The following is a 26,724-nucleotide window of genomic DNA, read 5'->3' as shown; positions in this document are numbered from 1 at the left end:
TCACTTCCCCCACCCTTTTACCACCACAGATTTACCAGCTGGACACTGCTCCTCACGCTGCTGGGGTGTGCTCCTCGCCACCTGTGTGCTGTGCTCATGCACAGGGCATTTATCAGCCACCTCAACCAAAAAAATCCCATTGCCAATACAGTCAATATTCCTTATATAGGTGCTGATCCGATATGGGACTGATGTACCGGTGCACCTTTGTAGCCATAAATCTGCATGAAGTTCTTTGGATTTCCTATCTTTTGCTTTTAAATAAAAGAAATATTATTTATTGGAGTTAACAATCATTTACCTAATTTTTTGTTGTGGGTGTTTACAGTTGAGATATGCCAGGGTCAAGGCTAAGGTAAAAGATGAAATGTAATTTCTACTTGCTTCTCCCTTCCTTCTGTACACTTTGTTGTTGTGGGAAGTGGAAGTTACAGTAGTGCTTTGAAATATTTAGAGCATATAGTTGCTTTTAGGGTCAGTGAGAAAAATTGCAGAGAGGTGTTCTATGTCCCAAAATCTTGACAGTTTTATTACATGACTTACTCTCCTCTTCTTCCTATCCCATTAGCATTTTAGAAGTCACTAAAATGTAAAATATTGCCCCTTGCTGTTTGGACATCTGCATAGCTATATCACAAGCATCAGCATGTGGAAGAGTTGAGCACTCCCTTGGTTATGAAGCTAGAGCTGTTTGTTGAGTCAAGCTCCTGCTCCACTGTGCACCAAGCATGTCTATGCCCCATCTACTTTACCCTGCAGTGCAAGCCATCATTTCCCCCTGCCTTTCCCTACTTCAGGTGTTTCTCTCAGCACGTGAAGGTGATGGATATCTCAAGTTTGTATCTCTTGTTTCTGGAGGCTTAAATTGGAGTTAGCGTCCACTTTCTCTTGATCCTTGCTCACAGGAGATTGTAATGAAAACTCAGCCCACGAGCAAGCAGCTAGCTCATAGATCCTCAGGATGGCAAGGCTTAAGCTTCTCAAAAACCTTCTCTCTTCCTCTAGTCCTCTCATTATGGACAAACATAATGTACATTTGTAGCAGCTTCAAAAAGGAAGGGGGGACCTGCTGCTCTGACCCCTGAAGCTGCTGTAAGGCGTTAACTGTTTCATATGCTTGAGCCTGTAGCAATGCAAGTGTACCAGAACTACTCCAGCTTTAACCCTGGTCCATCCAGGCTGATGCATAAGGAACAGTTACGGTGAAACAGCTTGCTGCATGGTTCTGAGCAGCAGCTCTCCCTCCTCTTTTAAAGCTGCTACAAACCTATGTTTGTCCATGCCTCTCCTGCCTCAAAACTATTCTTATATGTAGATTTTTTTTCCACAAGTAGTTTAAACATCTCCTGAAATTTCCTCTGTACTCAGATTTCAGGCCTTCCCTCTTCCAAATGTGCACACACTCCTTTTACAAAAGCTTGCTGCTACATTTTTGCCTTTCTTTTCCAAGTTTCTGCTGAATGTCAGATTCAGACTGACACTGACTAGGTCTAGGTCAGATTCACTAGCCACTGCTTTGCCCTTGAGCCACCCAGCCTATGTGAACTGGGAGCCAAGGAAGCCTTTTGACTATTCAGTTCCTACCTATATAGTGTAAATCCCTTTGGCTTCTGAACTTGGGCCTATCTGAAAAGTCAAATTCCTTTAGTAGTAGTGTTTTTAATTTTGCTTTTCCGAACTGGATGGTAGATACCTTGCCCTAGCAGGAGTAGATATCAAGTGATTAAAGCAGCTTGAAGTATTTTCAGAGCCATGGTTAATTTTTTCATGTCTACCAACCTTATGAAAAGCTATTTGCGGAGAGCAACAGATGCACAAACGACCACAAAGTTTTAACACTGTTACCAAATACACTTTAGCCACATTAACACTTGGGAGGCACACCAAATATTGAGACAGTTCAACCTTCTGTCAGAAGATCACGTTATGTCATGAGTGTTTCTCTGATTTCTTTCTCACTAAGTTTCTATTAGCAGAGTGTGTTCTTCCAGCAAATGCCTATGTTCATGTCAAAGATACTGCAAATGGTTTTAGTCGAAAAGCATTTCTGTATAGTTAGTATTCTTTACCTTTGTAAGCTATTGCTCAGGAGAGTTCTGTCTCATTGATGTTGTTGAGCTCTGGCTCAGAAGAATTATTTGGCCTCCCTTCTGTTGTCATGGAGGAACACCACCTCGGAAAACTGTCTGACATGAAGGCTCTTTCTTCACGTGAAGGAAATGTACCTACCTTTTTAGTTTTTCCAGTAATAGCATTAAAATATTTCTATCAGTAAAGAAATACAGAAATTAACTAATCAGATCAGATCAGAAATCCAGCTAATCTAGTACCCTGTCTCTGAAATTGGTCTGCTTCAGGGGAAAGAGCCTAGTGACCCTGAAGTAGGCAAGTTGTTGTGGCATATGTTGCTCATAAAAGATGATTTTTCCTAACATCTAGTCTCTAACCTCTAGTCTCTAGCTAGCAGTTAGCCTCAACTTTAAAGCACAGTGTGTTAATATCATGCTTTAATTTTTTAATCCTAGAGAACAAATGAGAAGTATTACTAGAAACAGAAAAAAACATCCTCTAGAAGCGGGGGGGGGGAAGGATGAGGAGAAATGTAAATTATTTTAATCTCAGAAAAGGTTAAAATCAAGTTTCAGGGATATTTATGCTTTTTGTTTTTAGCATGCAAAATTGTCATGATGAATTTCCAGCCAAAGTATAAAATCAGCCCACTTACACTTACTATCAGTATGGGAGAGAGAATGCATAATTCTTAAATTTGCTTGTCACAGAAGAATGATGAAGTCAAAATGTACAGGACTGACTTTTTTATAGAATGGTTCAGTGCATTTCTTTGATGTACTGACAAAGCTATAGTTACTCATGTAATTCATAGGCATGATTTTTCCATTTCTTGTATACCAAAACTCCTACTGACTTCAATGGGAGAGTTGTGTTCTTAAGATTAGACTCATATAAACCAAATAGGAACTCATGTATGGACTGCAATTGAAAGGAAAAATCTTTACTTACGTGTTACTGGTTATTCTGTATTTGCCCAGGAAATATCTGATTGATTTTAATTGGATTATTTTTCCTATTTAAGAACTGTAAATTGGGCCCTGTTCAGTAAGTTAGTTACTTTAAAAATATCAGTGTATAGATTTGGCTTCCCTATGATATAACATATAAAATTTCTCATATAACTTTATGGGACCAATTCTACTCACCCACCCCTCTCCCCAGTACATATTCATCTCATTAAGTTTAATTGGTATTGCATCTCAGTAGAATTGTTCCCTGGGGGTCCTTTTTACTGCAGTTTCTTTCTCAATGCAATTGTCTCATGTGTGAAACAAAAGTATTAATGAAATTTCATTAGAATGAGACTGTTTGATATTTATTTTTACCATACTGAAGCCTAGGATGTGTGCATTTCCCTCATAGATTTTCTGCTATTGAAAATCCTTCAATGCTGTATGTATAATTTTGGAAATAATGGCCTAACGAAAGCTTTCTCTCATAATGACGAAGGTTACAGTATTTTGAAGTGATAGTCTTCTGAGAGCTCAGGTAATTGCTCATTAATAGGAAATCATATTTTGGGAAAGGCATGGATGCCAAATGTTTGCCTATTTGACCTTTCCAACTGGCTTCTCTCCGATTATGCTGCTCTCAGGAGAGTGTGATGATGCCGGACTACTTATGTAGTCCTTTGATACCTGTCCTTGTCAGATACTACATTAGAGGGAAACAGACAGTGTGAACAACATGAGCTTTTATTTCCTCAAGGTATTCTGCTACAGCTGTTGTTGAAGGTTCATTTACACAGAGTAGCGCTACCTCGAGACCTCCATTTGTTCTAGAGGCAAATCATAATAGCAGTGTGACACTTGAAAAAAATAATATAGTATGTGTGGGGGAAAATCCAATAAAGCAGTTACCAGAGAAATCTATGGTGCTCTTCTTGCCTATAAGCTTTCTAAAATATTAAACCAGATTTTTGAATGACTTAGTTTCTGATTCTCTGCATTTAGACTGCTGTTTTTCTTCAAATATGGAATGTTTCTCTATATACAAAACCAGTAATGTAAAACATTGTCTAACTATGTTTTTCAATTGTCATTGAGTCTTTTGAGAGAGTGTGATTTCATTTGATAATCAAGAAGGGCTATAGCGATATTTTCTGGTTCAAGGAATACATTAAAGCTATTATAACCTTTCAGGTAGTTGCAACTTTTCGTTCTGAATGAAATTGCTGAAACTTCTATTCAAAAGCAGTTATACTGAAGAGTTTACAGTCACAACTGAAATAAATGCTGCTTTATCCAGCTGATTGCAGTGCAGTGGCAAAGATATTTCTCAAAGATTTTGCTTAATCTTTGCTACTGTTTAAATGCCTGAAAAGTAGTTCTGTAGTGTTTACTTTCTCCTGGCCCCCAACCCCTAAATTTATTTGAAAATTAGCTGCTGCTTTCCATTTTGTATATTTTCATTTTGGGACGCTTTGGAACATACATGCATATACCAGTGATTAATAGGGGTGCACCAATAGAGATTTTTGGGGCTGATACTGATAATCAATTCTTAAGGAGGCATATTGGCTGATACTGATCTGATTTCTGATACGCAGCCCGGCAACTTGAAGAGCAGTGTCCAGCTGGTAAGTCTGTTGTGGTGGAAGAGAAGGGGCATGATGGGACAGGTCGAGGCCACTGCGGTGAGTGAGGGAGTGGGGCTGGGGCTGCCCAGCTGGGGCGGGGCAGGGCACAGAACAGAGCTGTGGCTCATCCAGGGGCACAGGGAGGGGGGGCAGCTCCCACTACTGCATGCACCCAAGAAGGCCATGGGGGGCATGTCCCTGGATCTGCATGGGGCAGGGCAAGGGCAAGCTGCCATTTTGGGCTGCAGCTGGGGTGGCACTGAGCTCTTTCTGGCAGGGGCTGGGCTGAGCTGCACTTGGGGCAGACAGTGGTAGTGCCAGGAGAAGGGCTACGGGGGGCTGCACCCAACCCAAAATTTGCTACAGCCCCCCGCAACTCTCCTGCCTGCACTGCAGTCTACCCCACCCAAGTGCAGCCCAGCCCAGACAGGAAGAGCACAGCACAGCCCCAGCCTGCAGTGGCAGCCTACCCCGCCCAACCCCACACAGAACTGGGGGCACATGTCCCGCATGCCCTCTGAGGGTGTGTGCAGTGGCAAGAGCTGCCTCCCCTCCCCACACCCCCTGAACAACCCATGGCTCTGTCCCACACCCCATCCTGCCCTGGCTGTACAGCCCCTGCCCCAGCCCCACTCCTTCCCTCACCATGAGAACCTTGATCTGCCCCCCTATCGTACCCTTTCCTTCCCCCTTCCACCACAACAGGCTTACCAGCTGGACACACGTCTTCAAGCTTCCAGGTTACGCTCCTCACCTCCTGCCCTACAGTTGCAGACAAACACAGGGCATTTATTGGCTAAATTATTGGCCACGTCAGGCAAAAAAGCCAATTTTTGATGCAATCAATTTTTGTTATATCAATGCCGATCTGATTATCAGACCAATGTATCAGTGCACCGCTAGTGATTTAAGATATGTATATAAGGTACTATATCAAGCAGAATTCCTTTTTTCACCAAAATTATTATATTGATTACTCACATGGTAAGCACTTATCTGATTAATTTGCCCATATAGGTAACTGCAAGAGATAACAGATTGCTTTCTGAGTGCTTTCCTGTTATCATAGAAATGACTATGCCTCAGGTACTCCCTTGTATAAGCTGTTTCTTTTTGCATATGAACAATTTTCATTTGTTGAAACTTCTGTGACTTAATTTTTTATCAAACTAAACAGCAGTAAACTTTGTTAAAAATGCTATCTGAACTGACATGTTTTGATTCTGAAGGACTGCTCAGTTGCTTCAGAATATAGTTTCAATTTCTTGTATACGTCAGTCTGTCAAAGGTTGAATCTCTTCTATTTTATATGGCAGATAGCCTGCTAATATTGTGTAAAAATTGGCCTAAAATGCCCCTTTCACATTAGGAATCTGAAAGAAAGTTATCAAATATGGCATATTTTCTATTTTTGAAGATTCTAACAGTCAAAGCCAAACTTGTCCCTGGGGTAACTCTGCTGACTTCAATTCCACCCATTTATGGTGATTTTGCAAGCTCTGGTGTTAGCAGCTTTCTTGTTTAATAAACATACTGAGTATTTGTATAACACTTTTCATCTGTCTATCTCAAACATTGTGTCAATTTATTTTATACATTTCATCTAGAACTTTTACATATTGTGGACCAATTTGTGACATCTCATTCTGTAAATGCATTTATAGATGGATATAAAGTAATAAAGTAATCATATATACACAGAGTATGTGCAGCTGTATCATTTCCCACTCATTTTTGGTAATTTATAGGGATGGTTAACATTTTTAAAAAAAATAAACAATAATTTCTTCCTTCCCCTTGTTTTGAGGATCTAGAAGGGGGAAGAAGTCAAAAGTCCAAAGAATCTGGAAGCACACATGTAGACTGGGATGCATTACTGTGGAGCTAATTAGTCAACTCCACAGTAAAGAGCACACGTAGATACACCCACTTATCCATTGGTGTAAATTAGAATCAAAACACCAGACAACAAATGAGATTTTGAACTGTCTAGTATAACAAATGGCTATTTAATTTATGCTACTAAGCTGAAAGCACCTGGGTTTCCTTACTTATTTAAAGCACCTGTCTTACTTTCCTAACAAAATACTAACATGCATGGTAAAGTTATATTGATCTAATATAACTTCAAAGAACCAACGAATAAATAGGGATACAACAATAGAAATTTTTTGGGCTGATACCGATGGCCAATTTTTAAGGAGCCATCTCAGCTGCTACTGATCCGAGTTTGATATGCAGCTGAACAGCTTGGAGACCAGCATCAGACTGGTAAGTCTGGTGTGGAGGAAGGGGTGGAGGGAGAGAAGGGTGTGCAGGGTGCAAATCGAGGGCCCCGTGGCGAGGGAGGGAGTGGGATCTGGGCAGGCACTTCTCAGCTGGGGTGGGGGAGGGCATGAGATGGAGCTGCAAGTGGATCGTCCAAGTGGTTTGGCGGGGGCGTGTTGTGGCTCCCACTCTACATGCACTCTGGGAGGGCATGCAGGGGGTGTGCCCTCAGATTTGCATGGGGTGAGGTGGGATGCCACTGTAGGCTTGGGCCAGGGCTGCACCAGGCTCTTCCCAGCAGGCGCTGGGCTGAGCTGCGCTGTGATTAGGGTGGGTGGTGGCAGTGCTGGCAGCAGGGCTACAGGGGGGAGGTTGCAGCCACCCCAAAATTCACTGTAGCTCCACCAACCCTGCTTCCAAAAAGCCAATTTCTGATGCTTTCAATTTTCCCTATTTCTGTGCCGATCTGATATCGGACTGATGTATCGGTGCACCTCTACAACTAATCTTGCCATATGCATGGTGGTAACACAAACCACCAGGAGCCAAAACCACTTTTCTACTGCAGTCCTCTTAAGCTGATGCCCACTGACAGAAAGCTCCTCTTCTAACTGATTCAGCGGGGACTCCATCAGTGCAGTCACATGTAGTGTAGACCCATACCAATATGGTAGAAAAAGAATCTTCAGACTATGCAATCCAGTGCTAATGCTTGTAGCTGCCATTGATTCTCATCTTGCATCCCTACACATACCTGGAAAAGAATATGTTGTTTTTTAAATAGGGCATATTGTTTTTGTGACTTCATTACCTATAATGTTTAATGTGGTATTGAGGCCAAGCTTATGGATATGAATTTTACAAAATATTTGAAGGATATAAAGAGGGAGTGGAATTATTTGGAATGTTGTTAGGATAATATATCTGAGTAACAGGACAAAATTTTTCTGTTGAATGTTGTGTTAAATGTTTTGATCTGTCCAATGGACAGGTCAAAACAATTCACATGTAATAATTCTTAAACTGTGAAATATTCATAAATTCATAGATGCTAGGGTCGGAAGGGACTTCAATAGATCATCAAGTCCAACCCCCTGCCTAGGCAGGAAAGAGTGCTGGGGTCAGATGACCCCAACCAGATGCCTGTCCAGCCTTCTCTTAAAGACCCCCAAGGTAGGTGAGAGCACCACCTCTCTTGGAAGCCCATTCCAAATTTTGGCCACCCTTACCGTGAAGTTCTTCCTGATATCTAGCTTAAATCTGCTCTCTGTCATTTTGTGACCATTGTTACCCCAAGAGGTGTCCTGGTGAACAGAGCATCTCCGATCCCTTGCTGCATCCCCCTAATGAATTTGTAGGTGGCCACAAGATCATCTTTCAGCCTTCTCTTGCAGAAGCTGAAGAGGTCCAGGTCCCTCAGTCTCTCCTCATAGGGCTTGTCCTGTAAGCCCCTAACCATACTAGTGGCCCTCCTCTGGACCCTCTCATGTCTATCAACATCCTTTGTGAAGTTCGGTGTCCAAAACTGGATGCAGTACTCCAACTGCGGTCTGACCAATGCCGCATAGAGGGGAACCTCCTTGGTTCTATTTGTCATGCATCTACTGATGCATGATAAAGTGCAGTTAGCATTGCTGATGATTTCATCACACTGGCGACTCATGTTCATCTTGGAGTCCACTATGACTCTGAGATCCCATTCTGCTTCTGTGCTGCTGAAAGGGTCACTTCCCAGCCAGTAGATGTGCTGGATATGTTTGCACCCTAGGTGCAGCACTCTGCACCTTGTTATACTGCATCCTGTTGTATACTACGCAGTTTTCTAACCTGTCCAGGTCTGCCTGCAATCGTTCCTAAAGTCAGGCACTTCCACCCTACTTACCCACCCTCTGCCGTATGGTGAATTTGATTGATTGTGGTCACTGTCCCCAAGGTGACCACGAATCTGCAGCTCCCCTGCCTTGTCCTCCCCTGTAGCCAACACCAAGTCCAGTAAGGCATTCCCCCTAGTGGGACTGTATACTTCCTGCGTTAGGTGAAGGTCCTGCATGCAGGTTAAGAACCTATGTGAATGGTTGGATTTGACTGACTGCTCCTCCTAGGAGATGTCAGGGTAGTTTAGGTCCTCCATGACAACCACGTCCCTAGACTGTACAGCCTCTGAGAGCTGCCTCAAGAATTCCAAGTCTAGCTCTTCCTCTTGGTGTGGTGGTCTGTAGCAGACCCCCACCACCAAGTCCGTTACCTTCATGCATCCTAACCCACAATGCCTCAAGTTTCTCCTCCTCTGATCCCATTTTGATTAGGGTAGATGTATAATGCTCCTTTACATAGAAAGCAACCCCACCCCCATTCCTCCCTACTTTGTCCCTTCTGTACAACCTGTAGCCCTCAGTGTGTACTGCCCAGTTATGGATAGGGTCCCACCAGGTTTCCATTAGCCCCACTAAATCAAAGTTATTTTTTGCAAGCAGAAGTGTGAGGTCTTCCTGCTTGTTCCCCATGCTCCTAGCATTAGTATAGAGGCACTTGAGCCCTCCAAATGATGTCTTTGATGCCCTCCCCATTCTGATGCCGAAAGGGCCCCTTGGCACTTACCTGGGGTGTACTGCTGCATGTCTCGCAGTTTGTAGGTTCTAGACTCTCTCCATCACCTGCCTCCCCATCCCCCATTGTACTTAGTTTAAAGCTCAATGTTGGAGGTCAGCCAACCTGTAATAAAAGAGACTCTTACCCTTCCTATTCTCACATAGGAAATATTAGAATAGGCTGGATACAGTGCTAGAAAATGTTGTGTCTGAAATAGTCCTTGCTTATCAAGGAATGAGCTGGCTGACTTAGTAGACCTTCCATCTCTCCATTCAGTGGTTCATTTTCCTCCTAGGCAAGGTGCAAGATTTTAAGAGATGTTAGCAGGGACTTTTCTGTGAGAGAGTCTTCCTGATGAAAGGTGAACTACCATATTACCTGCATCCAAGACCACTCTGAATTGAAGATTACTCCCCAAAATTAGATTCTGTATGTGGAAAATTTATAAACTTGTTATAATTTTCCATGGATAGAATTTAATTATTGGAGGGTCATCTTAAATTGTGTCCCCCAGCTGCTGGCAGAGGCAAGAGGGCAGGTACAGGGGGAAGGCAGTAAGGCGGGTAGGGAAGCAGTGGTGGGGGACAAGCACTGGGGGCAGGTAATAGAGTTGAGCAGCCTCCCCCCTGCCCTTTGCCCCCAAATCTTGCCCCCTGCCACCTGTCTCACTCAGCACTTGCCCCCCTGCTATTTACCTCCCCATACCTGCACCCATTGGCACTTGCCCTACCCCTGCTGCCTCTGCCCCAACACTTACCCCTCCTATGCTGCTTACCCCATGGCTCTAGCAGGATTCCAGCCCAGGGCACATAGCACATGTTTGCTCCAGCCCTAGCCTAAACTGATAGCAGCAGTTAAAGCAGCTTAACCCACTTGGTGTGCAGCAGTTTAAAAGACTGGGTCCTCTGGCACACACAGAACTGGGAGAAGTTAACTCTCACCCTGTCTCCCCCAATAATTCTTAAAAATTCCAGTCAGTTTTGGGAGAAGTCAGTTCTAAAGTGGAAGTGAATGAATATACACATGTACGTTGTTTCTAGCCTTCTTGATATAATATGAGGCGTATATTATTGTAGGGAAAAAAAACCTTACCTTTTGGTTTGTATTTTGAAAGTTAGTTTGTGCCTGTCTTGCCCATCAGTACATAGGAGCTACCTTCCAATCAATCTCTGTTATTTTGATCTGTACAGTACAAACATGCCAGGAAACTGAAATAAATGTCTGCAATGAAAACATCCGTAAGAACTACTGGCATCCATAAGAACTACTTCAGTTAGAGCGGCTAGGATCTGGAACCAACTTCCAAGAGAAGTGGTGCTGGATCCTACCCTGGGTCTTTAAGACGAGGCTTGATGTCTACCTAGCTGGGATCATTTGAGCCCAGTTTTTTCTCCTGCCCAGGCAGGGGGTTGGACTTGCAGATCTACAAGGTCCCTTCTGACCCTAGTTCTATGATTCTATGAAAACAAAGCCATATGATGTATTTTTATTTGTATACCTTTTCAATATGAAAGCTACAATAAAATAGAATGTTTACTTTGCAAATATGATTCCATCTGATCCAATGTTTCACATCGGTTCTGTAGGATTTTGGTTATTTTCTGTATGGAGGTTTTTATTTTCTGTGGTAATATAGCAGTTTCTATACCATCATGAAGTAGGTGACAAATCTAATTCTTATCACTGTACTCATATATTTGCATCCTGCACCTGTTGTAGTATCCTCTAATACCATGTGATTAAGTAAGCTGCTGTTTACGAAAACTTATGCATATCTGATTTAGTTAGCCTATAAGGTGCATTTCTACCCCACTTTCCTCTTATGTCTGTAGCAGACCCCCACCACCAAGGTTTGTTAATATATATTAGTGATGCTGTTCCTATGGATTCTCTTGTGGTCTGTCATACAAAGCTGCATAAAGAGATGTGAACACAAAAAAGAAATAAAATTAAGGTTTGTGTTGATGGAAATAGCTGCAAATATAGAAATGTCATACAGTTGCTATCATTGCTTTTGGCTATAGTTTTTAATTAGTCAACTTTTAGACAGTTACATTAGATAGGAAATAATGTCATAATTTGATATTCAGCTCAGAGTGAATTTGCAAACTCTTCCTCCTGGGTGGATGGCTTCTCTTGGGAGCAAGTTGTTTGAAAACTTTACTTCATCAATTTTAAGTGGCTTTTTACAGCAAGAAAACATAATTAATTGATTGCACTGTCATTCTCAACAAAGAGTCAGTATAATAGTATTCAATGCATTGTTGCTCCTTGAAACCTAAGGTGTTATAAATATGATATGGGACTGCTCCTGAGATTGGAAACCTAGAGAAATATTCTAGATGCATTATGTGTTCTTCTTTGGGGGGAAAAAAACTCCAGACACATTACTGAACTACATTGTAGCATAGTAGTACCTCTGAAATACATTATTTTAACATCAGTATAATATATATTAAAAATGAATGAATATGACAGCTGTATTTGAACCCATATGAGTGACTAATTATGCTGATATTAATTCTCTGTTGTCATTGATTTCTCGGTAACAACAGATATTATACCAACACAATAAAAACTGTGAAATGTACTGCATGAGATAGGGGAAAATAAAGTATTCCTGTAATTATGAAATCTGTTCTGCTACTTACGGTTTAAGTGGAAATAACTCCCTTTCCCTTTCCATAGCATTCAGTTTCTTCACCCATAATTACTTTACTGTCACCCCCTATATTTATTAGCTTTGTATTCCAGTAAAAGGCTGCCATTTTTCTCCGATATTATGAAACTCATTCAGTCTTAAAGATAGTGCTCTGTCCAACTTGTTAGATTTAAAATATAATTTAAAGAGAGCCATTCAATAATAGGAACAAAGCTGTGGTCATGATGGTGCATGACTATTAATAACCATAACTTGATTGGCAAAATAGATTATGAATAGTGTCTACTCCTCTCATCATTAAGGCTAGGGACAGAAGTTACATGTAAACTGGTTTAAGTGATTAGAAACTGTTTTAAACCTATAAGAGAATGGAAGATCCATAAACATAAACCACTTTCAAAATGGCCCAAACCAATTTAAGATAAACCTGGTTGGACATAGTATCAGACTTAACTAATTTAGGTTAAAACAATTTATGGAACTTCTGACTCAAGTTAACTCACAGTCCCCCAGAATCCCAGGATGCTTTGTAGCCCTGGGCTGTGCTGTTTGCTCCAGCAGAACAGGACTGGCCCTACCCCCAGCTGTCACAGAGCTGAGGCACTAAAGTCTCTGACCCCAGAATGCTTCCTACCTGCACTTGTCCAACCAGCTGGAGGTGGTGGGGCAGAGGAACAGACCCCCTAGCTCTAGGCTGTGCAGGAAAGGGAGGAAAAGCCCATGTGCTGGGGTCTTTTTGCTTCCCCTGCATTGAAGCCCAGTGAGCTTGGCTGGGATTGGCTTGGCCCCACCCTTTTCCCAGCTTCCAGCTCCTGGGGGGGGCAGACACACCCCTCCCCCACTCCTACTTTGCATTGTCTTCCCCATCCAGGATCTGGGGCAGGAGCCTTCACCAGGGAGCTTTTTGTGCCCCTCCACCTCCAGTCCAAGCCAGGTTGGGATTGGCTCTGTCCCACCCCCTCCTCAGCCATCTTCCTCTGAGGAAGGGGAGAGGCAGGATAGGAATGCACTCCCCCAGCCATGGTTTGCCCAGTCTGAGAGGGGAAAAGCACCCACTATTGGATTTTTAACCCTTCCCTGCAGCTCAAGCTAGGCTGGGAGTGCCTCAGTTCTACCCCTTCCCTAGCCATTCACCTGCGAGAGGCGTGGAGCAGCTGAAGTCAGCCTGGTTCTCTGGGAAAGCTCCTGCTGGCAAGTGGGCTTTTTGCCTCCCCGCACCTTGGAGCTGGGCTGGGATAACCCAGCCCCTCCCCGTCATCTGCCATCTGCTCAAAGGTGGATGGCTGAGGAAGCAGTGGAGCTGAGGCAATCCTAGCCCAGCTCTGAACTGTGGGGACACACAAAGCCACCCAATGGGTGCTTTCTCCCTGCACAAGGCAGACCCTGGCTGGGGGGCCATTTCTGGGCCATGGGGATATATTTCCCTCTGCTCCCCACCCCTCTTGGAGGTAGACATCTATGGATTTAATTGGTGGAAGAATGAGAATAATATGAAAACCAAAGCTGTGATTTTTTTTTTATTCTTGTGAATGTGAAATTCTAAGGAAAACAGTACATTAATAATGTTTGGCTTTGAATATATTTTTAGTGTGTTGGTGACATTGAAAGTTGTTCATATAATGAAATGATGTTTAACATTTTGGCCTTGCATCACTCATGTGGCCTGCAAGGCCAAACTGTGGGCCAGATCTTCCCTGGGAGCCAGGATTGGACTTATGCCTGAGGATTGGGCCTGTGTGGCCTCAGTTTAACCCCCTGTGCTGGGATTGGGTCCCAATGCCCCATGCCACCTCCATCCCTTGCACACTGGGATTGAGCTCTAGGACCTGTTCTACCCCCGCTGGGACCTGCTGGTTGACTTGATGCCAGGAGCCAGATCTATCCCACAGCTGGAGCTTGAGCACCCCAATATAATAGAATGTGAAATTTTATTGGTCGTGAGATTTTTTGCTACTTCTGTTTTGGAAGCCACAAGTACCATATCAAAGTCAGGCTGAATTATTGTAGTTTCACTTCCACAATGTGTCTTCCCTGTATTTTTTCTTTATTGTGCAGTTTCATGTGAAAGCTATTGTATCTTACTTTGGAATGTTATCCAAGAGAAAAAGGAGGTAAATAAGATGTTGTTATCTATATTGGATATTACAATACAAGAGAATCATCAGCATTTCTTTTAGTGAAAGCCTTATAATGGAAGGAGAAAAGACAGCTTGAACCAAATACTTAACTTGATTTTTTCAGATAACAGCTTTAGCTAAACCTTTGGGAAATGCAGGGAAATCAAAACTAAAAGAGTTGGCAAAAACAAATGAGGGCAAATTGTTAGGGGTCAACTGTGAGGAGAAAGCAATATTAAGAGACCAAGAATAAAAGAGATGCTAAAGCAAATAAAAAGAATCTATGAAGTTTGTTATTTGGTAACATAAATTAATGGGATTTTCTCTGGAAGATGAAGACTGATGTGCAGTTATGTTTGAAATTAAAGAAGAAATAATGAAAAGAAGAAAAACCTCATTTGTAATCCACACATAATAAAAGTCCGGTTGACACTATTAATTTTCTCTAAGGTTCTGAATCCAGCAGATATAGTAAATGATTATCACTGATTCTCAAATTCATTAAAGATTAGAATTCCATTCTGTTTCTGACAGACAAGTTTCTTTGGGTAGATGTAATATCTTTTATTAGACCAGCTAAATAGTTGGAAAAACTTATTTGCAAGGTTTTGGACAAAAACATCCTTCTTCAGGCACAGGAGACTTTCCCTATGCCTGAAGAAGGGTATTTGTGCCTGAAAGCTTGCAAAGAACAGTTTTTCCAGCTATTTAGCTTGTCTAATAAAAGATATCCCATCTGCCCAAAGAACCTTGTCTGTCTATGTCCTTAGATCAATATGGCTACAACCAACAAGCTGTTCTATTTCTGTGCATTTAGTGTGTAAGAATAGAATTGCATATGAAAAGTTCATTATTCTCCATGAATCCAGATCAAGTAAGCAGTGGTAAATATTTACAAGTAAAAATTTGCAGACTAAATTCTTTCTATTTAGTCTTTATAAAATTACCTTAAGATAGAGTTAAGGTTATGAGCAATTTAGGGTCTCAAATAACTATGCCACAGGCATGTTGTCATTTTCCTAAAACTAAGCCTAATGAGCAATTAAGCTAAGACCTGAAAGAAATCCAGAAACAGATCATAGGATAGCAGTTAGGTCACCAAAAGGGCAGTTGTCCTGTTTTGTCTCAGACTTTTCAAACCTCCTTGATAGTTGGAATTAACTAAAATCTTGTGACCAAGATTATGTCAAGGTTTCATTTTTTAAGATCAGTAGCCATTTTGATACCAAGTGGGGACAAATCTTCTTTTGTTCTTCTCCCTGAAGTACTGTTCAGTGCAGTATAGTGACTTGCCAATCTCTACCTCTCTCTCTACCAACCTCTTACCCGTCTGAATTATCAGTATTCTGTATTGTACTGCACTGTGTTACATCCAGTATAAAGGTGTTTATTTCTCCACCTCATAAAACAATCCTTCGTTCCACTTATAACACCTGCTAGAGAGTTGGGAATTAGGAATTGTGATGTCAGGACTCACCACTGTATTATATTGTACTAGCAAATTTTTCCCTACAGCTATGCTTTACATTTTTACTGAAAGTATTTTTTAAATTTCACATTCACCAACTAATCTATGTTCTCCACACTGAAAAGTAGCACTTGGGTTGTCCTTGTATCAAGACATTTGGTCGGGCATCTCTTCTGGTAGTATTGTAGTTGTTTCTACTGGCAAGGCTCTGAGCACTTGCCCTAATGCTTGGGCAAGTACAGTGTTCATGGGGGACAATTATTTAAAGAAATGATGTTACCAGTTCAGTAATTGGAGTTCTTTGAGATATATTCTTTGCATGCCACCACTTACCATATTTCCTCTGTGCTGTATAATGCATTTAGGTCTGGGTAAGGAGAAACTGGATTGGTGACTGGTTGTGCATTGTTCTGTATATTCTTGATTAGGATCATAAAGCTGGTTTAGGTGCATGCATGGGCCAAACTAACTTGTGGCAAAATCATTGTTCTTAGGCGTAGACTGCTGCATCTTGAAGAACTCCTGTTACTGAAATGTTTAGTAATGTCTCTCTCCACTTGTGAACAAAAACAAACATGAAAATTCTGTGTGCAACACTTGCACTGAAGGGACATCTTGATTCTTCATTCTTCTATCTTTCAGAGATGATGTGTTATCTGCGATGTGTCTACACGTGCACTTTAATGTGCATTAGCCTATTTTAATTCTAAAACAGTGCTCTCTAGCTAAAAATACTATGCTCTTTGGCTAGTGTGCATTAAAGTAGGCTAATGTGCCTTTTTTCAGTACCTCACTATGGAGGGCACTTTCACATGTACTCTGGAGGTGGGGAGGGTGGTACTTTAATTAGAGTGGCTCCGAGAGCCACTCTAATTAAAGTGAAGCAGTGTCTCATATATCAGTGTCCTCATGCTTCAAAATGGTGGCGGGGGCACTTGAACTAAAACTCGTTTGATGAGCCTTATTTCAAATGCCCATGCCACCATTTTGAAGTGTGGGAGGCTGTTGGAGAATGGTAATTGCTACTGTCCAGCAGACTGAATTGAGTTGCCAATCTCTGCCTCTTCTCTACAAATCTCTTACCAGACTGAATTATCAGTACTCTGTATTGTACTGAACTGTATCGAATCTGTGCTGCACTCAATCAAATCTGCTCCAACACACTGTAATTACAGTGTGTCGGAGCAGCTTTCATGGTCATGCACAGGCACCTGGAAATACTAAATTGAATGCACATTACTTAAAGCATGTTAATGAACATGTAGATGTGTCCCCTAGTCAAGTAAATATAGGTCCGAAAGTTAAGAATTACTGAACTCTAATCTTAGGTCACTTACTGTCTTTTTCTGGGGTCTTAGGTAAATTATTTACATTTTCTGTGCCTTGGCAACCTCATTGGTAAAAAATAAAATAATACTACTTAGCATTTCACTAGAATGCTTAAAAAATTACTTATTTAAGCTAAATCCTCTATCTTTTCCTCACATATTAAGTCCAAAAAGCCCACAGGAGCTTGGTGGGTGTACACAGTAGATGAGGAACTGGATGTGCTTTCTACCATATTGGCTATCACTTGAACATCGTCACCTATAGCTACAAGTGGCTGTTATGATAGTAGAGCTTATGTGAAACATAACAGTACTTCAGACACTCTGTTTCTTCCCAACTACCCCTTGTTCATAGGGACCTGTAGAGATGAAATTACACTCTCACTAGGAATATTCCCCAGTAGGCAAATTTATGGCACTTTCAAGCAGGTAGATTCAAAAGAAACCATGCTTATGACCCCATTACCACCTACAATATGAAATAGTTGGGGTGCTGAGGTAGAACGTGAATAATTTGATCTTTTCCTCCTTTGTCTTGGCACAAAAAATGGGTTCTTTTTCTCTTCCTAGTAGCTAGAGATGCACCAATATATTGGTCCATATTGGATCAGCACTGATGAAAGGAAAAATTGACATTATTGGCAATTGGCTTTTTTTGGCCAGTGTAGCTGATATTGTCACCGATGAATAGTGCATGCATACGCACAGCGGCAGCACGCACGTGGCCAGAAATGCATCCTGGAAGCTTGGAGAGCAGTGTCTGGCCAGTAAGTCTGTGGGGGGGGGAGAAGCATGGGGGTGGGCAGATTGAGGCCCTCATGGTGAGGGAGGGAATGGGGCTGGGGCAGGGATAGGCACTGTCCAGCTGGGGCAATGTAGGGCAGGGTATGGGATGGAGTCGTGGGGAGCTTGTCTGGGGGGTGTAGCAGGGTGGGGAGAGAGGACAGGTCCTCACTGCTGCATGTACTCCCAGGATAGGCATAGGGGGCATGTGCCCCCTGGATTTGTGTGCAGGGAAATGACAGGCTGCCATCTGTGGATTTGGGGGCAGGGGCTGTGCCAGCCTCTTCCTGGCAGGGGGGCTGTGCCAGGGCTGTGCTAAGGGAGGGTGGAGGTGGAGCGGGCACTGGCAGCACTGGGGGGTGGGGTTATGGGCTAGGCTACAGCCAGCCCAAAATTCCCCATAGCTCCTCCTGTAACCCCACCTCCCAGTGCTGCCCCCATCTGTCCCATCCCCACCCACTCCAAACACAGCCCTGGCACATTCCTCCTGTCAGGAAGAGGACAGTACAGCTCCTGGACCCAAGCCTACAGCGGGCAGCCTGCCTTTGCCCCTCACACAAATCTGGGCAGCACATGCACCCCATTGCTTCCCCGAGGGTGTGCTTAGTGATGGGGACCCCTCCCTGCCCCAGATGAGCCACCTGCAGCTCTGTCCAGCACCCTACTGTGCCTCAGCTGTGCAATGCCTGCTCTTTCCCCAACCCCACTCCCTCCATCACCGTGGGGGCCTTGATCTGTGCCCCCCACATGCCTTCCCTCCCCCACACTCCTTCCCCTCAACAGACTTACCAGTTCTTTGGGGAAATCTGATATCTTTTATTAGACCAACTCAAATAGTCTCCCTCCTGAGCCTGATGAAGGGGGTTTGTGCCCAAAAGCTTGCTAAGGAGACTTTTTCTAACTATTTCATTTGGTCTAAGAAAAGATATTGGGTTAACCCAAAGAACCTTGTGTGGTAGATGAGAAGTTTGTTTTGGGTCCTGATACTGTGATCATTGAAGACTCAATTTGAGAGACATCCAAAGGCAGCAATGACAGATTTTATCCAGTATTGAGTATTATCATCTGTGTTTACTTTTTGGGAAAGGTAGCTACCCAGGTAGCAGAAATGCTCAATGTACTCAGAGGATTGCCCTCTAATTATAATGTGTGGAGGAGCAGCTAGTTGGTTTGGGATGGGTTGGTAAATGATCTTGGTTTTTGTGAAGTTGACAGTGAAGCCAAGTATTTCATATGCTTTGTAGAAGCAATCAAGAGTGACTTGGAGCTCTTGAGTTGAGTGGATATATGCTACACAATCATCAACTTATTAAAGATCAATAAGTTAGATGTTGGTTATCTTGCATTTGCAGTGTAACTGGTTGATGTTAAAGAGATTCCTGTTCATGCGATAATGAATGCTAACTCCAGATGGAAGTTTGTCAACAATGAGACATAGAATAGCTGTGATGTAGATGGAAAAGAGTGTCGGTACAATCACACATTTTTGCTTGACTCCAGTTCTAATATGAAAGAGTTCTGTTTCTGAGCCATTACATTTTATATTTTAATCAATCAAATTCAAGTTCAGGGAGGCTGAAATTTATTATTTTAAAAACCTTTTCCATCTCTAGTGCTGAAGTGACGTTCTAGCCATAATGGTCCAGGAAATATGCAAGAGGGAGTTTTTGGCAGGGTGATATCTTTTATTGGACCAACTGCATAGTTGGGAGAGATCTTAGACTTGAGGGAAGGTACCTTGTGCTTAAAGGTTGTCTAAAAAAAGTCTGTTCCTATAGAAGGATTCTCTCAACTATGCATAAACTCTCTCTCAACTATACTATCTCTTGCTTGAAAGAATGGGAACTTGCATTTTTTGGGAAAAAAATTTTTGCTTAAAAAAATACATAAGGTAAAGTATAATCTTAAAATAATTGCCACAACAATTATTATGCTGTTTGTGTGTTTGTGCAATTCATACTCTAATCCACTACAGCAGGGGCAGGCAATTTTTTCAGTTGGAGCATTGCTTAACAAGGTTTGGTGAACTTTCAAGGGCTCCATAGGTAGCCCTGCCCCTTGACAGTTCTCCCGCCCCCTGGCCAACATATTGGTACCAGAAGTCTCATCCCTTAATCCCTGACTTTTGCTACTGGAAGTTCCTCCCTTTACCCCTCCACCCCATGCTCCTTTTGGGGGGGGGGGTGCAGTTTGCCATCTTAGAACCAGAAAAAAACCACATCATACAGTAAACATCAAACTCCTACTATTTTCTTGCCATTTTCCAGTTGGTCTAATAAAATATCATTTTCAAACTTGGAGTTCTGGTTTTTATATGTCTTTTTGTCTCAGACAAACACAGCTACCAAGTACACCCCTGAAACATGGAAGATGCTGACTCTGAGCCAATTTTGGATTTTAAAGTTCAGAACAACAAGGAAGTTTTTTTACCTCCCTGCCTGCCATCTGACCCCTCCCAGGGAAGGAATTCTGCCGGATCAAAATGCTACTCAACACAGTTCACAAAGACCAAGAGGGACAGCCTCCCATCTTCAGCTCCCTCTGTGCAAAAATGAAATTTATTTCCTACCTCTGAGGACTTTTTACCATCTTGTACCATCTACACTTTTCCCAGAGCCTGATGAAGGGACTTTGAATCCCAAAAGTTTGCAGAAAAGGACAGTTTTCTTGCCATTGTTTCAGACCAACACAGCTACCCAGTACACCCCGAAACACCTACTATAACACATTTTAATTTTATTACAAAAAATATTTTTGTCATAATTTGTGTTTGCATAGACTATATAGAGGTGATTGCATAATAACTCAAAAATAAATTCTTACTCTTGTATATTGTGATTGGGGGTGTGTGTATGGTGACAGGTGTGGGGTTGTGTGTATGGGTGTGTATGGGTGTGTGTGGGTGGGGTTGGGATGGGTTGTGACTGTGTATCGGGGGCAGAGGGTATGTTGGGGTGTGTGTATGTGTCCATGGCGGTTGTGGGGGCAGAGTGTGTGAGGTTTGTATGGTGAGGGAGGGTGGGAGGTTTTGGGGGTTTAGGGACCCCTCACACTCTCCCGCCACATTGTGCACAGCCCTCAGTGCAAACAGCAGCAGCAGGTGAGGGGGCCCAGGGCACTCATGCCCAGCACAGGTGCTGGTGCTGGTGCCTGGTGGGGCACAGCTCCGGCCAGCACTACACACAAGGCGGGAGGAGCGCAGTTTGCCAGGCCCACCTCTATTGTGGGGGCTATGCACAGCATGCCTGCAGTTCCTGGGGAAGCCCCATACTTGACTCTGCCAGGAAGTGGGAGGAAGGGTTCCCTCCACTCCTGGCAGAGTCCAAGGACCTGCACATCAGGGAGAAGGGAAAGCAGCAGGCTCCAGCCTGTGGCTTCCCCTGGTGCAAGTGCAGGACCTGCAAGTGTGTGGCGCAGAGCCCCCATGATAGAGGTGGCTGGGCAGGTTGTGCTCCTCCCCACCTCCGTGCACAGCACCAGCCAGAGTCATGCCCTGAGCATGCCCTAAGCACCCCACCTGTGGGTGTTGCCAGCAGCAGGGGCTGCATGCCATGTGGGGGGAGGGGCATGGAGGGTTGCCAGACCCCCATCTTCCCTCACACACACACCCTGCCCAGCTGAGCTCCGTGCTCCCACTGCCCCCCTGGGCACAGGCTCTACATTGCTCTCTGTGCTTCCGCCCAGCTGCAGCTCCACGGCTCCTGCTGCTTCCCTACCTGCTGCTCAGAATGAGCTGGATGCCTGGGAAACCAAGTAGGTTCCCATGAGGGTGGCTGCAGCAGGGGCAGCAGCAGCCCTGCCCAGAAGCTGCACACTAGCAGGGCTGAACCCTTCTGCCCACGAGGGTGAGAGCACAATAGAGTATGTTGGGGGGTGTGCATATGCATGTGCACCTCTCTTCCACCCTCATGGACAGAAGGGCAGAGTGGTGCACAATTTGTTGATGGCCGCTGGGGGCTGAATGAAAGTGCCTGGTGGGCCAGATACGGCCCACGGGCTGTAATTTGCCCATCCCTACTTTAATCACATTTCCAGATCATCTGTGATATCTAGAACCTGAAAAAGGAAATGAATAATTAGCCATCATAATCTTTGATGTGGAACAGTTTGCCTTTCCCTCTCTCTAGGACTCATTTGTTAAAAAAACAGATTATATTAAATGTATACAGATTTTGATTCTTAGAACCAATTCAGTACATGTGTTGCTTATGTAAAATTTGTGGAAACAGAAGATGCCAAGGTTTTTTACCCTATTCAAGGACATTTTCAAGAAGGACAACACAGGCTGTTGTAGCTGATGCTCAGGTTTACATTTATTTTTCAGTTACAGTAGAGCTAAAGTTTATTCTATAAAAAATATTCTTGTGTTGCTTAAGACTGTGCAAGAGTTAAGTGCTATAGAGGTCACATGAAAGAAAGACCCTTTTGGACCTGTTGCCCAAAGTGCAATTTTTTAGATGTGGAAAAAGTTGAGGTAAGTTTTGCATGACTTAGGAGGCAAAGGAGGAGAATGCTGTTATCCATACAGACCAAACTATATTTTTAAAATGTGGATGCTTCATGAGAGTACAAGAACTAAATAGTCAGATGGGCCTTAGTACTTGGACTCCTACTTTGTAGCCAGTGAACAATAAAGGGCCAATATGTCAAAGTACAAAGTAGCAATCTTCTACATTGTTTTACACAGCTATTAAGCAAGGAGAAACAATATCCTACATTATCGTTTGCTTTAAAATTGCAGTATATACACAATCAAATCCACCACAAATAACACTGTACATGCATGTTTAACTGAGCTTTAAAAGTTCAGGTCATAGATTGTTTTTTATTGTCCTACATCTCTATAAAGGTAAAATGTGTATTTTACTATATTTAACCAAATAAAAATAAACCCAAGTACATACATACCCAAATCATACTTCAGAACTTATTACAGTAAGTGTGTTACTGTTAACCAGCATTTTTTTTTTACTAACCGGAATGCTCTATTACCATCTTGTACCATCTACACTTTTCCCAGAACCTGACAAAGGGACTTTGATCCCAAAAGCTTGCAGAAAAGGACAGTTTTCTTGCCATTTTCCAGTTAGTCTAATAAAAGGTATCATTTTGGAACCAACAGTTCTAGTTTTTTGTATGCCTGTTATCCAGTATGGGCATCAAGTATTTCTTGAGCAGCGCAGGGGGAAGGGCGGGGGGGCAGCAGCTCTAGTTTGTGGGCTGCACAGGTACCACCTGGCTGGGTGGATGTGGTAGGGAAGGGTGGCAGGATTTTGCATGTGGCCACAGCCACCATCCATCACCCCATAATGCCACCACTACTGCCACCACATGCAAGCCCTGATAACAGGAATTTTTAGCTAGTCAGCACCCTCCTTACCCCATTCATGCCACACAACAAAGTTTTTACTGTGTAAGTGTAAATGAATTGATGAAATATTATTACTTTCCACAAAAAGAAATAGTTGCGTAACTGTTAAAGTATTAAGTATCCACTACACAAAATACATTTATCTGTGTATTATGATGATACATGGCAGCCCATCGGAGTTTTATGACTGCACATGAATAGTTATTGAAATAATCAAGATAGTAAAACTGTAGAATCATTTGCATTTGTAATACTTTTCATAGTTCTCTGTGATAATTTTGTCAAAAGTAGCTAAATGTTATTTTAATACTTCTTGCGCATTTTTCCAGTACCTTCTGGATTTTTCTGCAGTGACAGTAGGCAGTTTTCACTTGTGTATATAGAATGACAACACTGCATAGTCGATGGTGGTGTTGGGAGAAAAGGGCTCTACCTATTTACTGTTGATCTCCCCTGATGAGTTTGTAGGCAGCCACCAGGTCCCCTCTCAGCCTCCTCTTGCTGAGGCTGAACAGGTTCAAGTCCCTCAGTCTCTCCTGCTTGTCCTGCTGCCCTCTCCCCAAGCGGGTGGCCCTCCTCTGAACCCTCTCCAGGCTGGCCACATCCTTTTTGAAGTGTGGCACCCAGTACTGTATGTAGTACTCCAACTGCGGCCTGACCAAAGACCAAAAGAGGGGGAGTATCACCTCTCTGGACCGGCTTGAGATGCATCTTTGGATGCATGACAAGGTATGGCTGGCCTTGCTGGCTGCGGTCTGGCATTGGTGGCTCAAGTTCATCTTAGAGTCAATAATGACTCCAAGATCCCTTTCCGCCTCTGTGCTTTCAAGAGGGGAGCTCCCCAGCCTGTATGTATGCTGTGGATTCCTTCTCCCAAGGTTGGTTCCCTGCATTTGTCTACGTTGAACCCCATCCTATTCTTGTCTGCCCACTTTTGTAGTTCGTCTAAATCTGTTTGCAGCCTTTCTCTCCCTTCAAGTGTGTCCATCTTGCCCCACATCTTAGCATCATCAGCAAACCTGGAAAGTGTGCTTTCCACCCCCTTCTCCAAGTCGCTGATGAAGATGTTAAACAGTGCGTGCCCAAGGACCAAGCCCTGGTGTACCTCACTGCTCACATCTTGCCAGTTTGAGTACAACCCATCCACCACTAATCTCTGGGTGCGCCCCATCAGCCAATTTTTTACCCATCCAACTGTGCAGGCATCAGTGCCACAGTCACTTAATTTATTGATGGGGATGGGGTGAGAGACAGTGTCAAGGGCCTTCTTAAAGTCTAGAAAGACTATGTCCACGGCAACACCATCATACTTTCTTTGGGGATATAAATTGAATGACAACCATTTTGACACTGATTTATTCTGGGTATACGTATCAAAAATGTGTTAGTTTTTTGTAATGTATTCTTACAGTGAACAACTGGAGACCACCCTCAGATTAGTTCTTCATGATTTACTATTCAAGAAAGAATGATTGAAACACAGGTGCTAGGCTCCTGACAATGATGGAGAAGATGTCACCTTTAATGGCATATGAAATGTGTAATTTAAAAAATATATATTCTTCCCCCAGTTACATAGCTTACTAAAAGAGCTGGGATATGTTCAGTAGGATTGCACTTTTACATGATGTTAGAGTCCATTCTAATATCCTGGGTTTGAAAACTATGTTTGATTTCAAACTTTATCAGATTTGAGTTCCACTAGGAAAAAAGCCACAGAAGACGGTGAAGGGAAAACTCAGTGGTAACAGTACTGTAAAATGTTTATATTTCACTTGCAAGCAACAGAATCTCCTTTAATCTTGTTGATTTCAATGATACTTTTCATACACTTAAAATTAGGCACATGCAAAAAGACAACATGCTCTCCACATACTTTCTGATTGTGCATATGCATAATAACATTTTCAAGAGCTTACCATTTACATTTAATCACAATTGATCATTTCTGGAACACTTACAGATGTCATGTTTTAATGAGTAAGGGTAACCCCTTGCCAAATTTCAACCTTCAGCTAGAGCTAGTCAACTAAATTTCTCAATTCTTGCATTAATGTAGCATATTTTTTGCTCTTCTCGTTGTGGAAAACAGCCAAACTTACTGCGTTCAAGCTTCAAAAAACAATTCCGCCATTCCTCAGTCTCAAAGCAGAAAGTAAGCTATAAAAACTTCATCTTAAATGGTAGTAGTTTCAGAAAGTTGATTGTCTGAAAAGTGTTGTTGGTCAAATAAAATATTTTCATTTCCTTCAACAAGAAACTAAATATTTTGTTTAGCTTTTTGGTGTTTCATAGTTTCATGGTTGCTAGGGGTTGAAAGGGACCTTACAGATCATTGCATCCAGTCCCCCTGGACTTAGGCAGGAAAAACTTCTGGGATCAGATGACACCAACAAGATGGGTGTAGCACCTCTGGGAGGAGCCTGTTCCAAACCCTTGGCATTTGACTTGTAAAGAAGTTTTCCCTTATGTCTAGCCTGAAGCAATCCTCAATCAGTTTGTGCCTATTTTTTTTTTGCCTTTCTAAAATCTAAAAAATTAGCTCAATTTTAAAATAAAATGTTGAAGTTTTTTATTTCAAAATGTTGAAATGGAAACTTAATAAATTGTTAATTATTTTATGTTTTAGATGCAATTACCTTTTTCAGTTAGTATGCTATCTCTTGTTTTTTCCCTTAACCCTAGTACATAGCAATCTTAGGAATTCATTGAGGGCAAGGAACATGTTTAAATTACTGTTAAAAAATGTGTGCACTCAAATAGTTTTGTAAACACTAAAAATAGTTTACAAGATTTGTAAACCTTGTACCAACCTCTTTGATGCAGGTGGTGGGGATACTAACTAGGGGTTAGGCAGGAATTGATTCTGAATGGAAAGGCAGAAGGTAACTTGGATGATAGTGTCCATAGAATGATTGAATTCAACATCCTAAGGAAAGGAAGAAGAGCAGTAGAATAAAAGCACTGGACCTGAGAAATGCAGACTTAACAAAATTGAGGGAACTGGTAGACAGGATCCTCTGGGAGATAAGTCTAAGGGAAAAGCTGTCCAGGAGAGCAGGCTGTATTTTAAGGAGGCCTGGTTAAGGTCATAGGAGCAAACTATCCCAATGTGAAGGAAAAAATTGGAAGTGCTTAAGGAAGCACTTCCGGTCCGCTTCTGGGTCTGCCGCAAAGCATTCTGGGAACCCCCCCCAGCTTGGTGATTTGTACCTCTTGGGTCTGGGGGGGTACCTGGTGTCCCCCTGTGGCCAATCACTGATCTGAGAGGGAAAGAGGGGGATCATTCATGTGCTTGGCGGTGGACCCAGACACTTCCAGGACCCAGACACTGTGGGATGTTTCATCCACCCCACCATCGCAGCATTCATGAGCTTGAGGTATGTAGAACATACAAAGCTGTGTCTATGGCCGAATCGCTGATTCTCTGAATCAGCCTGGAATATTCAGATTCAGATTCAGCTGAATAGGAGGGAGATTTAAATTA

The 26,724-nt window shown here is 42.7% G+C and overlaps 1 protein-coding gene across 2 annotated transcripts in view; it reads left to right on the top strand.

Annotated features, from left to right (window-relative positions):
* The window catches only part of FAM189A1 (family with sequence similarity 189 member A1), a 431,966-nt gene that overhangs the window by 212,871 nt on the left and 192,371 nt on the right, over window positions 1-26,724 (top strand). The window lies entirely within an intron of this gene.

This window comes from Crocodylus porosus, unplaced genomic scaffold (assembly GCF_001723895.1).
Source record: "Crocodylus porosus isolate Cpor-Errol unplaced genomic scaffold, CroPor_comp1, whole genome shotgun sequence".
Lineage (NCBI taxonomy): Eukaryota > Metazoa > Chordata > Crocodylia > Crocodylidae > Crocodylus > Crocodylus porosus.
The sequence above is the reverse complement of the archived record's forward strand: the minus strand, read 5'-3'. Positions and strand labels throughout refer to the sequence as shown.